Below are 11,524 nucleotides of genomic sequence, written 5' to 3' on the forward strand. Positions count from 1 at the left end.
CAATATTAAAGAACTTCATATTTCAATATTGACGAAAAGTAAAAAATGCATTATTTACTGAATAATATTGCTATTATGAAATATATCAAAAGTTTAAGACAAAGTTGCGATAGTCTATATAAGCTGAATGAGCATTAAAATTAAATTTATATCTCATAAATTGATTTTCAAAAATCAAATGGATGCTCGTTTTAAATTAATGTTCTCTTGCTAATAATTTTAGTTGTAATTAAATAATTGCTATTAATATTTTCAAGAATTAAATGTTCCTTTATGAAAATTTAGTATATTTTATGATTATCAAATTAATAAATTTATTTTAAGATTGTAAGTATTGATGATTTATGTAAACTTAGTGGTTTAAGCAATTTTTACTGTGTGAAGTATTGCAGGATCATCAAAAAAATCGACCTGAAAATTGGAGTGTGCTATAGTCTATCATTGCTGGCAAATTTAGCATTTATATCGATTCCACCTTGCATTTTTTTTCCTTTTAAGAGTTCTTGATAATGACAAGGGCCGAATATTGGAATTTTTTGAATAGATAATCCAACTCTGGAAACATGTAATACCCTGATTTATTTCACAATTCGTGTTGATGGAGAAAGTATTTCCATTGAAACTGAACTTACAAATAATTTAGTATTATATAAATTCTCTTTTACTAAATAATTGATATTTAATGTGCTCTTAATTTCATAATATTTATCTAAAATTATTTATTTATTTAATTGTTTAACATAATCGTAAGATCTTAAAACTTTTACTTTCAGCAAAAGGAATACATTAACCAAACAATTAGTAGCATGGGATACATAATGCATTCATTAATTAGAAAAAATCCTTAGAAATATTCATTTTACATCTGTGAATTATTTTCGAAGAGTATGTAAAATCTGCTTTAATTACTATCATCAAATTTATAAGAAAACTGTTAATGTCTGTAGGAAATATTTTTATTCGATGTATTAAACCCAGTTATATGAGAAGAGAATAAGAATATTAGCTACATTGAACATTATCTAAAATATATCAAGGGATATAATTCTAATCTATCATCACATATTTATATTAAATAAAGTAAAATTGCATTTTGTAAAGTTAACAAATACGACGTGTTCAGTTTGTTTTTCTTTTTAAAATATATTTATGATTTTAATATTAAGTATTACAATGTCAAATAAAAGTGTAATGCTTTGGCATAAATGATTGAAATTTCCATAGAAACAGTTTAAATTAGTTCAAGTCGAGTTATTAAATATTTAATTCATACTTCGTTTAAATGAATTATAACTGTGAACATTATATGTTTACATAATTAGGTTATAATTTATCTAATTAACAACATCATATTTTTCTTTTAGAGGAAATAATTTGAAAGGTTTTATTTTAAAATTAGTTAAGATAATAAATGCGAAATTCATTTTGATCCATCTTCATTGATAGTCTCATTTAACGATCAAAACAAAATAAAATTAGATATAAACATACAAGTACATGTTTATCTTTCCTCTTATTACAGATCTGCCTAGCTTACATAAAATGGTTGTGTGTATGCTGGACTTATCTCCAATAAGAGAGAAAATGAACGTGTACCTTGCATGTTTATTTCCAGTTTTACTTCGCGATGGTCATTAAGTTTGGCTTTATCGAAGGAATTGAATTAGAAAGAATTTCACGCTAATGCAAATTAATTTTAAAATAATAAATAGATTTAACGTTTGAATTAATTAGTTTTTAAATTTCAGATTTAAAAATACAAATATATAATTGATTAATATATAATCAATTTTCCAATTATTAATGCTGAAAATGTTGCATTTTATGTAAATTTAATATGAATTATACACTGTACATTACTTAATTTTTTTAAAATTCTAGAACAATGTAAGTAAATCTATAATTAAGTTTATTTATTTTTAATTTTTTTGAATGGTACGCAGCTTGCAACAAAAAATTCACAAAGTTTCTTTTTCAGGAAAGTTGCAAGGGATGATCTAAAATCAATAAAAATCGATAACCCATGAATCACAATTTATAATTACAAAAGAAACACTGTTGAAGTCTGTTCAACGCCAATATTTAACTTTATATTTAAATAGTACTTTAAAATAAATTAATTTCTTTGTTCCACTAATTATAATTTTAATTAAATAAACATGCTTACCTTTAATAAATAACGTAATTTAATTATAGTTTATCGGCCAGTATTTACATAAGCAAATTCATCAATAATAATTAGATTTAATATATTTTAAATTTACTTAACGTTATTGTTGTTTGTGCTGCCTTAAACAATGTTATTTATGGAAAATAAAAAAAATCTCAAAATTGAAATAGCAAAAAAATCTGATCTTTTTATCAATAAAAACTTTTTTTAATATTTTAAAAGTGCATTTTCATAAATTATGAGTGATTAAAACTTTTTTCCTTTTCCAGAAAATTTTTTAGATTCACTTTTTAATGCAGCTTTATTTTGATATCTTTTTCCTCCTTTCTTAATATTTAAAGATTCGAATAAACTATTTCTAAAATTATATTTCACTTATAAATTTTAGATACTCAAAGGTTAAATTCCTGCTGGTGATTCCTTTTTATACAGTTTTTGTTCAAGATACAGCAATTTTAAAATTTACAAAGACGATTTAAATATAAAATACACAGACCTATATGTATTTGGAATGTAAATCTGATAAGAAATTTTATATTTTATAAAAACTATAAATACTTAATGCAGTTGGTATGCTTTATATTTTATAAAGGTTTTGAATTATATATTTATAAAAGAATTTTGTAGATATCCGAAACCTTTTTACTACAATGTAAACAGATCAAATTTAACTTCTGTCATTTGTATGGATGTTAGTCGTCGTTTCAGATATTAAATAATACCTATATACCACTTTTCTGGATTCGATCATATTTTTCTATAGAATTCTAGATAAGGTAGCAGTAGAATATGGCCATATAAAATATTTCCTCTTTGACCTTTTCCTTATACTTTTTTTAATTTCTGGAATGATGGATGTGTATTGTCTTTTCGCTTGTCCGAGATGCAATATTCTTTCGCCAAGGATGTTTGTGAATAGTCTCAAGTGCTGTCAATAACAGAAGATACCAGGCGTGAAATTATTCTGACGTTCCAGACTGAAAGTGAATCGTTGAATTGCTTCTTGCGCTAGTTATTTGGGTCCTGCAATGATGTTCTAACCGTGAGGTTCCCAATTATTGTTCTGATGTCTTAGGTGAAGTTTTGAAAAATGGAAGTAATAAAAATTCTCGTGATTCGGGTTTCCCTCGTTTGCTAAAGTCTCATGAATAAACCTCTTAAAAAACAATATTTTATTGGAAATAGTTTACCTAAAGAGCTATGTGGATTGAATTTCAGAATGGAACAAATTTCGATGAAATATTCAGAACGATGGTTTCAACTTCCAAAAATTTTTTTCATTTCTTTCTATTCCTCCTCTAGTTTTACTTACTTAACCATTTAAAATTGTTATAGCTAGAAAAATCGTGTACTTGTTTCGACGTCGATATAAATCCTTTTACATTGATAAAAATTACCACAGTTTTTTCAAGCAATTGCGATGCGTGTTTTCGTTAAAAAAATTCCAAAAATAATAGGCTTTTATGTAAAATATTTTCATCTTGACAGTGAAAATCCTGGCTTGAAAAATTTGAAATTCAATTTTGGGATGCAAAGTAAAAAAACACAGGAAAAAAATAATAATTAAATTACTACCTTCTATTATTTTCGTTTACATTTTAATTTAATTATTGAATGAGCTTTATTTTTTCCAATACATTAACGACAAATATCTTTAACAAAGTTACTTGGAATGGAAATCATAGTTTTAATAGTACAATAATTCGTTAATGACAAACATTATGATCAAATACAATGAAAGGAAGTGGATAATAGATTGCTTTGATGTTGCTGAAAGTGGAGAAATGTTTCGAACTAATTGATTCAAACTTTATTTCAATTGAATAATCATAATTTTCGATTGATATTTTGGATCATTTGTATTCGAGTAATTATTGAATTTCCATCTCAAATTACATATATGAGGATTAGTAAGACAAAGATATAGAATAAATTATTCGTGAGTAAAAAATTTTTAAATTTTAAACATATCATAAAATAAAAATTCGTGAATAATTCATGAATTTAACTCATTTAGTTTACAAGAAAAACTTTCGTAACAGACTGTAATAAAACAAAAATATTCGCAGAACAGTAATAAAATTAATAAAACCATCAGAAATTACTTGCAATTAGTAGCAATTAAGTAAAGTAGTGTTGCTTAGTCAAAGATTAATATGTCTGTGACAAACTATAAATCCTTAAGGGTTATTGCCAATAAATGGAGTAGTGAATTAGAGGAGAGAATTTAAAACGAATTAATTAATTAATTTTTTAAAATTTATTTTATCATTTATAATAGCCAGTGTTCCGCACAGTTAACTTTGGTTACTTAATTAATGTATCTTCGAGACACAATAATGAACTCGTGTTCAATAATTAAAATATAATTAATTATAAAAAAATTTATTATATTTATTTTAGTGATAAAATTTTAAGGAGAAGAAGACTTAAAAGAAAATTGGAAACTTGAACGATTCGATATCGTTTCAATGGCTTTTTTGTGTATTAAACTTTGTGAGAAAGTTTGAAAACAAAACAGTAAGCAAATCTCGAATACTGTTATGATATCTACATTACATATATTCTGTTATTCAAATATATTTTGGGAGATCGATACGAGGGGATATCGAACGACCAACGAGACAATTCACAAGATATAGAAATCTTAGCTTTTTCTCATGAGCTCATCTTTTTATATTGTTGTTCTAATTACTTCGGGCGTTGCATATTTTTGCATTATAATCATTTATATTTAAGAATTTTGACAGAAACAAGAAATAAATCGCTCGTCTATGGTAATGTTGCCTATAAAGTTTATGATATCAAAATTTTGATGCAAATTTTATTCATGTATTCATTTTAGATTGAACAACTAAATAAAATATTTGGATTCGCTTCGTTAAATCATTACATAGAGATTTGAAAAGAAATTCTGAATAAATTCACCTCTGGAAGAAATTCTAATTGAAGCAACAGAAAACGAATTACTTTCTGTAATAACCTGTTCAATAATGAATAGTGACGTGTAATTTTAAAATATAATATTTGTCACTTAAAACTTTGTAAAATCTTGTTAGCATAAGAATGGAACTGTCTCTTATGTGCTTTATTTTACTTTGATTTTACGACTGATTTAAAAAAAAACACTGCCAAAGATAAATTAAGAAGTAAGTACAAAGTTTGTTTTAATGATTTCTGTGATTGAATTTCTACTAGAACGATGTTGTGTGAGGCGAAATTTATGGGATAAATAACAGAAACTAACTTTCTAATTGGTTTCTGTTAATATAATTTCAACTACTTCATTCGAAATCCTCTCAAATGCCTTCAATCTAAAAATTTCAATTAGTGTTTATAAATTGAACTCAAAGATTAAATATTTAAACTTCAATGATTCTAACAAGAAAGTAACTCTATTAAAAGATATAGATAAGTTTTATAACCTATAGAAAGTATTTATTAAATGGAGTATTAACTGATATTTCGAAAATTAAAACGGGGGGATANGAATCCATGACCGAATTCCCAGTGTTCAGGGTACGAAGACCGCTCGGCCGCTGGTGGCCCTCTTGCAAAATACTACCAAAAGGCAACTGCATTTATATTTTAGGGAATGCAAATTGGTTATGTATTTTTATAAAAATATATTAAAAAATTTAATAGGTAAAAATTTTTTTGACATATTTTTTTTGTTTTGAATATTTTTAGCAATTGTTTATCTATAAGAATTGGCGGTTTACAAAGGTACGAGTTGCCGAAAAAGTATTTCTCTGTTCTAATTCTGTCCATAAATGTGTAAATTGATCAAAAACAAAAACAGATATAGGAAAATTGTATTTTCTGATCACCGTGTTTTAGTTGATAGTCGTTTCTTTGATGATGATTCGGGTCTTTATGAAATCATTATGCAAATGCTGAATAATCATCAGCGAGGCAATTGAAAGAGAAAGTAATCGGATAATTCATTATTCATCATTCCGATACATTTCTTAAATATTTTTCTTTCCGAAACTGTATTTTAAAGATGCTGTAATACACTCTAAACATAAAGCAGAAGTTAATCATTTGAATTCATTTCTTTAACTTTTCTTATGTTCGTATCCTTTTTGCAAATGTTATCAACGTTATTGGGCCATCAAATTATTTTTCAGATTTTTACCCGAATACATCTGAAAATCAATATGAAATTTATGATGGTAATTAACAATATTAAATTACGCCAGAATATTAATTTATGTTTCTGTTCTGTTAGAAAAATAAAATTAATTTTTTTAATATATACAATACTAATGTATCGATTTTTTATTTTAAATTTGACAAAAGAAACGGCATGATATATAGCTGATATATAAATCTTAATATTAGTATACTGTATCTTAGTGAACTTTATTCGCATGCACACCGCTAGAGATACATAGATTTTGTTTATAAGAAACATAGTTTTATTATTTTTGAAATAAAATATTTGTATTTATAAATTATTATATCAACACTAGTTTGTCACATATAATATTTTTAGTGTTTCCTGCAAATATATATAAATTTATGTTGAATCCAGAAATGTAATCAGAGCATCCCTATCACTCTTAGTTTTCGCTTGACAGCTAGTGTTTCGATATGGTATACAACACTTATATGATAGTGTAATATGAAGATTTTTCCATAAAATTGCTATTTTAGGATGACGAATTTATACTATTTAAGATGTATTATTTCTGAAATATTTATGAGACAAAAGCGGTTACTATTTTACTACGTTTGTAACTTGTATACACGAAATACTGTTGTTTTTTTCTCTGCGTGGACTAGCAGGCTGAAAAAATCAATGTGCGAATGCATTGGCCAAAACCAAAATCACACATTCCGGAAAGAAAAATGTTATGCGAACCATTGGTTAATGTTGAAAAAATTTATCTAAACTGCACACTATGTTGGTCAGATAAAAAAAAAAGTATTTGTCAAAACAATGGAGTTGATTGATGGTGCATTTATATATTTGAAGGATAATTTTCTAAAGCTGAGTATGGTGTTAAAATCAAAGATTCTCAAATAAGGGAGTTAATAAATGATGAACAATTTGAAGATCGGTTGACTAAATATGAGAAACTCATGCATAGCAATCTTTCAAAAATATTACGAAGAACTTTTTGAAAATTCATAATACAGGAAACTATAATGTAATAGTCTGAATTCATCCTAACTTGTAAGCATTGAATTTTTTAGATTTTGATTTCTTTCCTGAATAGTATTTATGGTGATGAACACGATAAATGCTTTAATCAAGATATTTTCTTAAGGTAAAAGGATATCATGGCATATAGAACCAAATATGCTAAATAATTTCAGCCGAATACTCGAAAGCTACACTCTTGAAAAAGACTTGTTTGTTTGTTAAATTATGGCAACGCAACGCTTGGACAATCTGCCTAGGGAGGATGCCTTCCGGGAGGTCTTTTTAAGTGAAACTGGCTCCTATTTAGGCGTTACAGACGTGNTAGTATTTTTTTAGAATAATAATTTTACTCGAATATTGTGGAAAATGTGATAATCTCTGTAATGCTATTAAGGAAAACAATCGTAACTTTAGAAAGTTTTGCAATATTTTACATCATCTACGATGCATATCGAGAGATTATAATTTTAATTAAATAGCGTGATTAGTCTTCAGTTTAATAAAACGAGTTTCATTTAAATCGATGTGGTCACGTCAGCTATTTTGTTTGTAATGGATTTTAATAATTTATATAATTCTTATAATTGATTTATTTAGTTATGATTTTAAAACATAATAAATTATTCATCTCTACTATACAAACATCTCGTCGCTAAATTACTTTAATATTATAGCGGATAATTGAACACATTTGTTTTTAAGAGACGAAGTAAACCTGATAAGAGACCGGTTCGAAAATTTTGCTTAGTTTCTTCTTCTGAAACAATCCTTCTTTTGTTTTTGTTTTTTAAAAAATCGAATAAATAAAACTGAAAACTGATGTTTTATGTAGAAAATTGGACAAACAAACGACATTCATCTGTTATGAAAGATGAATTACACTAAGATATAGTTTAATCTTTGTTGACATTTGACAAGGAGTATTATTAAACTGTTTATCTAGAAATTCTAATCGGAAAACTTAAAATAAATGCATTCTGTAAAATCCTTTGAGAATAAGGATACCGTGAAAAACTGAAGGATCTCTCATTGACAAATGACAATACAGTATATTTGCATTGGAGCTGCTTTGGATTGAAAGGGGGAAAAAACAGTTGAATTTATGACTTTACGATCAAAATAAGGCAGACAAAGGCAGTTTTATTCTGTATCATAAATAAAATTTTAATTCATTGCAAGATGTAGCCTATACAATATTATTTGTATTTCCATTTTCATTATTTGGTACACTTTTACAATTTAAAATATTTGCTAACGCAATATTAATTTTTAACAGTTGTTAGTATTTATTGATCGGCAATTGATTCTAAAAATTGTTGATAATTGGTGTGTTTAAATGCTAACTAATGAATGTTTTTTTTTAATTTTTTATTTGATGATTCTTTATAAATATAACAGCAGCGAGTGTATTATATTAGTATGATAAAAGCAAAAGATCTAATAAGTGTAGGGATAAGTTAGTTTGCTTCAAGATTTTATCTTGTTTTATGATGCATATTGAGTTATGCACAGCCGATCTGATGAAAAACTGGCCATATCGACTACTGCAGACTCGTGGGTCAGAAGATAAAAGAATGAAGATCAAAGAAGATCGATCTGATACTGAATTAAAAAAGATCACTTTGTTAACTTGTTTTAGATGATAATGAAGAATTATGCTATTGTAATTGAAAATACTGATGAAAGGTTTCTAATTATAGCATCTTTATTATGTATTATTATTATAAATATTAACATTTTCGATCGGAAGTTATTTATGTATTCACGTAAAATATAAGAATTAACATTTCTTCAATTTATAGCGGTAAACTCTTTCTCTTATAAGTTATGTAAATATAAAATTTATTTACTGTAATTATATATCTCATTTTTAATCGTAGAACCCATCAATTATTATTGTTTCGGCCTTATATTGAAACATTTTTATTGAATGTAGTTTTATATTGATTTATTCTTTAAGCAAATTCACAGTGAATCAATATTAAAGAACTTCATATTTCAATATTGACGAAAAGTAAAAAATGCATTATTTACTGAATAATATTGCTATTATGAAATATATCAAAAGTTTAAGACAAAGTTGCGATAGTCTATATAAGCTGAATGAGCATTAAAATTAAATTTATATCTCATAAATTGATTTTCAAAAATCAAATGGATGCTCGTTTTAAATTAATGTTCTCTTGCTAATAATTTTAGTTGTAATTAAATAATTGCTATTAATATTTTCAAGAATTAAATGTTCCTTTATGAAAATTTAGTATATTTTATGATTATCAAATTAATAAATTTATTTTAAGATTGTAAGTATTGATGATTTATGTAAACTTAGTGGTTTAAGCAATTTTTACTGTGTGAAGTATTGCAGGATCATCAAAAAAATCGACCTGAAAATTGGAGTGTGCTATAGTCTATCATTGCTGGCAAATTTAGCATTTATATCGATTCCACCTTGCATTTTTTTTCCTTTTAAGAGTTCTTGATAATGACAAGGGCCGAATATTGGAATTTTTTGAATAGATAATCCAACTCTGGAAACATGTAATACCCTGATTTATTTCACAATTCGTGTTGATGGAGAAAGTATTTCCATTGAAACTGAACTTACAAATAATTTAGTATTATATAAATTCTCTTTTACTAAATAATTGATATTTAATGTGCTCTTAATTTCATAATATTTATCTAAAATTATTTATTTATTTAATTGTTTAACATAATCGTAAGATCTTAAAACTTTTACTTTCAGCAAAAGGAATACATTAACCAAACAATTAGTAGCATGGGATACATAATGCATTCATTAATTAGAAAAAATCCTTAGAAATATTCATTTTACATCTGTGAATTATTTTCGAAGAGTATGTAAAATCTGCTTTAATTACTATCATAAAATTTATAAGAAAACTGTTAATGTCTGTAGGAAATATTTTTATTCGATGTATTAAACCCAGTTATATGAGAAGAGAATAAGAATATTAGCTACATTGAACATTATCTAAAATATATCAAGGGATATAATTCTAATCTATCATCACATATTTATATTAAATAAAGTAAAATTGCATCTTATAAAGTTCAAACAGATAAGACGTGTTCAGTTTGTTTTTCTTTTTAAAATATATTTATGATTTTAATATTAAGTATTACAATGTCAAATAAAAGTGTAATGCTTTGGCATAAATGATTGAAATTTCCATAGAAACAGTTTAAATTAGTTCAAGTCGAGTTATTAAATATTTAATTCATACTTCGTTTAAATGAATTATAACTGTGAACATTATATGTTTACATAATTAGGTTATAATTTATCTAATTAACAACATCATATTTTTCTTTTAGAGGAAATAATTTGAAAGGTTTTATTTTAAAATTAGTTAAGATAATAAATGCGAAATTCATTTTGATCCATCTTCATTGATAGTCTCATTTAACGATCAAAACAAAATAAAATTAGATATAAACATACAAGTACATGTTTATCTTTCCTCTTATTACAGATCTGCCTAGCTTACATAAAATGGTTGTGTGTATGCTGGACTTATCTCCAATAAGAGAGAAAATGAACGTGTACCTTGCATGTTTATTTCCAGTTTTACTTCGCGATGGTCATTAAGTTTGGCTTTATCGAAGGAATTGAATTAGAAAGAATTTCACGCTAATGCAAATTAATTTTAAAATAATAAATAGATTTAACGTTTGAATTAATTTGTTTTTAAATTTCAGATTTAAAAATACAAATATATAATTGATTAATATATAATCAATTTTCCAATTATTAATGCTGAAAATGTTGCATTTTATGTAAATTTAATATGAATTATACACTGTACATTACTTAATTTTTTTAAAATTCTAGAACAATGTAAGTAAATCTATAATTAAGTTTATTTATTTTTAATTTTTTTGAATGGTACGCAGCTTGCAACAAAAAATTCACAAAGTTTCTTTTTCAGGAAAGTTGCAAGGGATGATCTAAAATCAATAAAAATCGATAACCCATGAATCACAATTTATAATTACAAAAGAAACACTGTTGAAGTCTGTTCAACGCCAATATTTAACTTTATATTTAAATAGTACTTTAAAATAAATTAATTTCTTTGTTCCACTAATTATAATTTTAATTAAATAAACATGCTTACCTTTAATAAATAACGTAATTTAATTATAGTTTATCGGCCAGTATTTACATAAGC

This window comes from Centruroides sculpturatus, unplaced genomic scaffold, assembly GCF_000671375.1.
Source record: "Centruroides sculpturatus isolate CEXI.00-Female unplaced genomic scaffold, Cexi_2.0 scaffold312, whole genome shotgun sequence".
NCBI lineage: Eukaryota > Metazoa > Arthropoda > Arachnida > Scorpiones > Buthidae > Centruroides > Centruroides sculpturatus.